This window comes from Oreochromis aureus, linkage group 3 (genome assembly GCF_013358895.1).
Source record: "Oreochromis aureus strain Israel breed Guangdong linkage group 3, ZZ_aureus, whole genome shotgun sequence".
Classification (NCBI taxonomy): domain Eukaryota; kingdom Metazoa; phylum Chordata; class Actinopteri; order Cichliformes; family Cichlidae; genus Oreochromis; species Oreochromis aureus.
In genome coordinates, this window is record NC_052944.1 from 71,763,939 (window position 1) to 71,769,938 (window position 6,000).

At 38.4% G+C, this 6,000-nt stretch overlaps 1 long non-coding RNA gene across 1 annotated transcript; it reads left to right on the forward strand.

The window, feature by feature from the left end:
• The first annotated feature begins 2,099 nt into the window (after nucleotides 1-2,099).
• On the forward strand, nucleotides 2,100-5,337 carry LOC120437512. The gene is made up of 3 exons (XR_005611193.1): nucleotides 2,100-2,556; nucleotides 3,331-3,417; nucleotides 4,708-5,337. It is a non-coding gene; the product is annotated as an uncharacterized LOC120437512 (long non-coding RNA).
• Nucleotides 5,338-6,000: the final 663 nt, after the last annotated feature.

Sequence of the window (6,000 nt, forward strand, 5' to 3'; positions counted from 1 at the left end):
GTATATGAATTTGTTTGTCCATGTCTGACTGTCTGTTAGAAACTGAACATCCACAATTTTAAATATATCATTGAGTTGAATTAATTTAAGTAAAAATTTCTGTCAAGGTCACACCCAACGTAAAAAACAAAATTGTATACTGCAAACAATTTCTTTCTTTTTTTCTGTTATATTTTTTTAATTGTTTCTAAAAGCATCATCTTTAAACTTGACAGCTATATACTAGCCCTTGACATGAGTTACCAAGGCTGGCCAAACATTTGACCTTGATTGTTAGGTGCCAAGGTCAAAGTTGAGCTTGAAAAAAATATTGCAATGAACCATGTTGATTAATATAGAAAGAGCATGGAGGGAGCTTTGAAACAAAATATACATATCTTTTTAGTACAATGCCATATGGTTTCACCATATGGCATTCATATGGCGCCATAAAGTTTCACTCACAAACTGCATGAATATGTCTTAAAATGTAAAGTTTTCACGAATCATAAAACCCATTATTTCACTCAATTCTGCTTCTCATCTAGATAATAAAATACACCATTTTAGTAGGTAAAGCATCAAGGACATTGGTCAAAGGTCAGCCTACAGTGTTATAAAAGCATATTATAACATGTTGTAATACAAAATGTCATAAAATATCCACATTTTAGTTTAGCCCTTTCACTATGCAGAGTTGTACTCTGAATGCTCTTACTGAAACATGCTGGTGACATCAAAGAGAAAATGAGCAGATACATCAGAGAGACAAGTTTGTGTGTTTGTCAGCTGTTTGTGTGGAGTTGTTCTTTATGTTCACCTCAAATCAACCTGAGTGTCATTTCTCTTTAGTTCTGATCTCACTGCTGAGCTGCACAACAAACCAAGGTCAGTAACCTTCTTCTGTCACAGTTTAAACCTGAGAAATGCTCACTGATATGACCTGATTGGGTTAAGAGAGAAGTTTAACAGAAGGCTACGTTTTTATTGAGCTGAGAAAAACCACATGAAGCAAAACACAAAACTATACTGAAAAACCAATGCAAATGTATGAATCCCACAAAGGAGCTGAGACACCAGCAGAGAAGAACTAGGAAACATAATTGAACAGTACAGTCTAATGAAGGACAAAGGGATATTGAGACAATGTACACGCAGATAGATCATTAGGGCAAGTGGAAACACAGCGGGAATAAATCATGAATACGAGACAAGAGAAGTTCTGTCACAGTTTAAAACTGATAAATGCTCACTGATATGACCTGATTGGGTTCATGTTTCACAATGGCTCTTGCATACAAAACTGAAACAAGTGAATAAGCAAAATAAATTTCACAACCATAATAGTTAGGAGAAAATTGCTGTAAAGCAGAGAATTGATTTTTCATTTTAACCCTCACAGCTCGTCTGACTGTGAGTCCCAGCAGCTCTCAGTTCTTTGAATATGACTTTTTGTCTCTGAGCTGTGAGGAGGACGACAGCTCTGCTGGATGGACTCTGAGGAGAAACACAAGCACAGAAACCAGAGCTGAATGTGAGGAGTGGGGAAAGCCAACTAGTTTAGCTCATCCTTCCTGCATTATCACTTACATCATCCTGCAAGACAGTGGAGTTTACTGGTGTGAGTCCAGAGAGGGTCCCATCAGTAACATGGTTAACCTGACAGTCACTGGTAAGCTGAGTGTGTGGAGTTAGTGTTGATGAAGCTGTGTGTAAATGGATGAAATGCTGTAGTTTGTCTCTGTGTTGAGGTGGATCAGTGATCCTGCAGAGTCCTGTCCTCCCTGTGATGGAGGGAGATGACGTCACTCTGCTCTGTAAAACAAAGACCACTCCCTCCAACCTCCCAGCTGCTTTCTATAAAGATGGCTCCCTCATCAGGAAGCAGCCTACAGGTCACATGACCATCCAGCATGTTTCCAGGTCTGATGAAGGCCTCTACAAGTGTGACATCAGCGGTCATGGAGAGTCTCCATCCAGCTGGATCACTGTCACAGGTGACACACTCACCTGTCTGTGTTTCTGCAGCTTTCAACATTCACAATGTGACGACAACTTAATGACTGTGTTTGCTTTATTTTAGACAAACACACCACCACACCTCCACCTACATCCACACCTCCACCTACATCCACACCTCCTCCTGGTTCCACCTCCATCACTCTTCCTCCTGTTCTCTCTGTGTTGTCATGTGTTGGATCAGTCTGTGTTGTGGTTCTACTGGTGTTACTGGTTCTGCTGGTGAGACGATGTGTTCACAGAAAACCTGAAGGTGAGACTCAGACTTCCTGATCTTACAAGAGTTGGTTTGCTGAATGATTTAACAAAAAATGTACTATTTTTACTTTGTTGGATTGACATTCTTTTTCCATTGAAGTAATTGCAAGTTGTTGAAAATTACAAACATAGAAATATGTTCTAAAATAATTTCTTCATGCAAGTAAGAGTAATGACAGTTGTTAAATTTCATTATTTCAGCTATACAACAAGAAGCTGCAAATGATAATTTCACAGACATCACATATAGTGACATCAAATCATCACATCATCAGCAAAGGGCAATCAAACACCTCAGAGGTAACATTGTGTCTTTCTGTCATGTGATATGGGTGGTAGTTGTGAAATAATTGTTTCTGCCAGACCTTGTGAAGATAGATATAGGAACAACAAAGATGCTGCTAGGAAAGCTTTAACTGCCAATTACCTGCAGAGGAAAAGGTAAGTCCTGAGGAGGTCTGAGCTGGGCAATTAATAGCTATGCCTTGCCGGGATAATAAGCTGGCAAAGAAGGTGATAGAAGCCACTGACATCAAGGCAAGAAAGTTCCTGAACATGCATGGAGGTTTCACCCCAAATCCTGAGACTCTATGCTAAGCGGAAGGAAAGAGGGAGGAAAGGAAGGACTAGTGAGTGTCAGAACCACTGTTCAGGATGAGACAACAAACATCCATGAGTTGTAATTATATAAAATTTTAGTTAATATGAAATGTATAGAAAGACATGCTGAACAGACTAAATGTCTTTTTGATATAATGATTTATTTTGTCTTCTCTAAAGTCCGCATTAAAACCAAAGAAGCAACTTCCTTTTGTTTGCACCAGTTAACGTGACAATGTTTCTCACTGCTGTGCATTGCGGTTTGGCTAAAATAAATCTTGGTGAAGTGCAACATTTTGCATTAACAGAAGATAGCAGCTTTGTAGTTGTTGACCTTTTTCACACTTGACCTCTTTCTGGTCAACTGTTGTTTCACAGCAGAGTTTTAAGGAATTAGCAAAAACATAAAACATAAAGTCTATTATTTAATTGCAGTTGTTGTTGTTGAACTAATTTACATGTTTTATTCGGCAGACATTGATACAGCTGTGGTGTACTCAACAGTGAGAACTGAAGATGTCACTTATGGACAAATAGCCATCAAACCAAAGAAGACCAGAGGTACAGCTGATTGTCTTTAGGTCTGAACAGAGTAAAAACCAAAAGAGTAAATGTCCTTACGTTTCCATTCTAACTTAGCTAACCCTGAAATTATATCATCATTTGGCAGTCGCAGATAATCAGATAGAACCACCTATGTGGTCCAAAGTTTTGTTTCTGCACTAATAATTACTGTCATTGAGCAGGGATGTCAGACAGGCAAGCTAAACCAACAATCCAGAATGCTGGGCTGTTGAATACTGGGTAACACTGGGTAGAACACTACAACTAAAAAAATATAAACCATTTGTTGCAGTCCATCCAAGAATAAACTGTTTAGATATTACATGTTCAATTCAAAGTTACATATACAGTGCCAGATGACAACAGTTGCCTGAAGGCACTTTAAGATTCTACAACAATACAGAGAAAACAGAGAAAACCTAAACAATCAGATGACCCCCTAAGAGCAAGTGCTTTGGTGACAGTGCGAAGAAAAACTTTGAACAGGAGTTTTAACATCTGGCAGAGGAAAGCTCAGGGAGACGCAGCCATCTGCAGTAACTAGTTGGGGGTGAGGAGAGGAACACAGGACAAAGACACACAACATACAAACCACGTGGTTGAGGTTCCACCACCACCAAATATGAAAGTCAGGCGAGCAGAAACCCAAACGTGAACAGCAACATGAGAGCAAGTGTGGGATGCTCAGATAGCAGCTACTATTTATAACCTTACCACATAATGGAACTGGCCACCAACCAAGCAATTAATTATGCAATACTGAACAAAGGATTTATTCTCCCACAGATCTGTGGGAGAATAACACAGGTTTGTGTTTTGTGAATTCCATGATTGAATAAGACACAGGTAAAGTCGTAGTAAAACTTTAAACCAGAGCCAGACGTCGTCTACTCTTCACTGAAGTAGTCCACCGGTACAACCACTGACATCCAGCTGCTGGTCTCTAACTGATCCCCCCAGCACCTCAGACCAGAGGACATCCATATGTTGACTATTTTTATATGCTTCATATATTTTTTCTAACCAAATTATACTCAAACTTTAAGAGAAAACACAATTTTGTTTAATTGAAAGGCAATTGGTCATTTAGAAATGTAAGTACATTTTTGACACCAATACCTTTAATATTATTTGATATCTTTGCATTATTAAAAACAAACAAACAAAGAAAACATTTTTTGTTGAGACACTTTTGTTGTGTAGTTTTGTGGGTTTCACTGAGGTGTCACATGGAAAATTTAACTTGTTTACTTGTGGCTAACTGATGCACATCTCTCTATACTGCAGGAAACAAGCATGATACAGGAAACAGCAAAGGCATCATTTGATACTGTGAACTGCACAGCAGAGCTTCAGTGCAGGATGTGTCTGTTTGAGACTGAAACACTTTATGTCCTTGGACACTCAGAACCCAACCAGCAGCAGGTGACATGGTGCAAATGTTCATTTTAATGAAGTGTTTAATCTTGTAATCTTCTTCTCATTTTGTAATGTAATGTAATGTTCTGTAATGGCATAGACTCAACCACAGGTCACCTTGCAATAGCCACATATCAGGTGTGGTCAAACCTGTGTCATGAGTGAGAAACAAGTTTCAAACTGATTCAGATTAGGCCCATTTTGTCTTGGTACTCCCTTTTATTAGCAAGATGAATTTCTATTTAATATGAGGTCGATTAAAAAAAACCCAAAAAAAACAAAAACAGACTGAATGTATCAAATGTTATTTTTTGATATTTAATTTTGTCTTCTCTAGAGTCCTGAATGTAAAACCAAAGCAGCAACTTCACTACAGTGTTTTCTATTTTGGTTAATAATAGCTTTCATGCTGTGAGAACATGTTTGCTTTGTGCTTTGTGGTGAAGTGCATCAGTTTGTAGAAACGGAAAATAAAAGCTCTGTGGTCGTTCACCTTTTTTGCACAAACACCCACGGGTTCATTCTGGTCAACTGTTAGTTCACACTGTTTGTTAAGCAGTGGAAAAAAATCACCCTAAAGTGTACAGTACTATTACAGTCGCTCCTGTGAAAGTAAGTTGCATGATTCATTCTACAGACATTGATCCAGCTGCAGTGTATTCAGCTGTGAGAACAGAAGAAGTCAGTTATGGACAATTAGCCATCAGACCAGAGGTACAGCTGCTCAACCAGCAGTTTACAGTCTTCATTATTAGCTAAACACTTCCTCACTCAAGCTCACAGTGTAAAATAAAATTAGGTAAACTTAGTAAGAAAAGTGATAGCTTAATCACACCCAGATTTGACTTTTGTGAATTTCATGGTTGATTCGAGACACATCTGAAGTGCTGGCAGTATTTGAAGATGCTGATATGAGTAAACATATTAGTATATCTTCTGAAAGCAGTAAATTTAATGATAAAAAATGTGCTTATTGACGACTGTGATCTGGTGTCTTTGCAGTATTGATAAACTTTAGTTCTTATTTTGTTGTCACGTGGTTCTGTGGGTTTCACTGAGGTGTTGGATGGAAAATTTGACTTGTTTGGGTGTAGCTAAGTGCAAGAAACAAACACTAAACTGCAACAGCAGGCTAAAGACATCAGTACTATCTTTCACTAA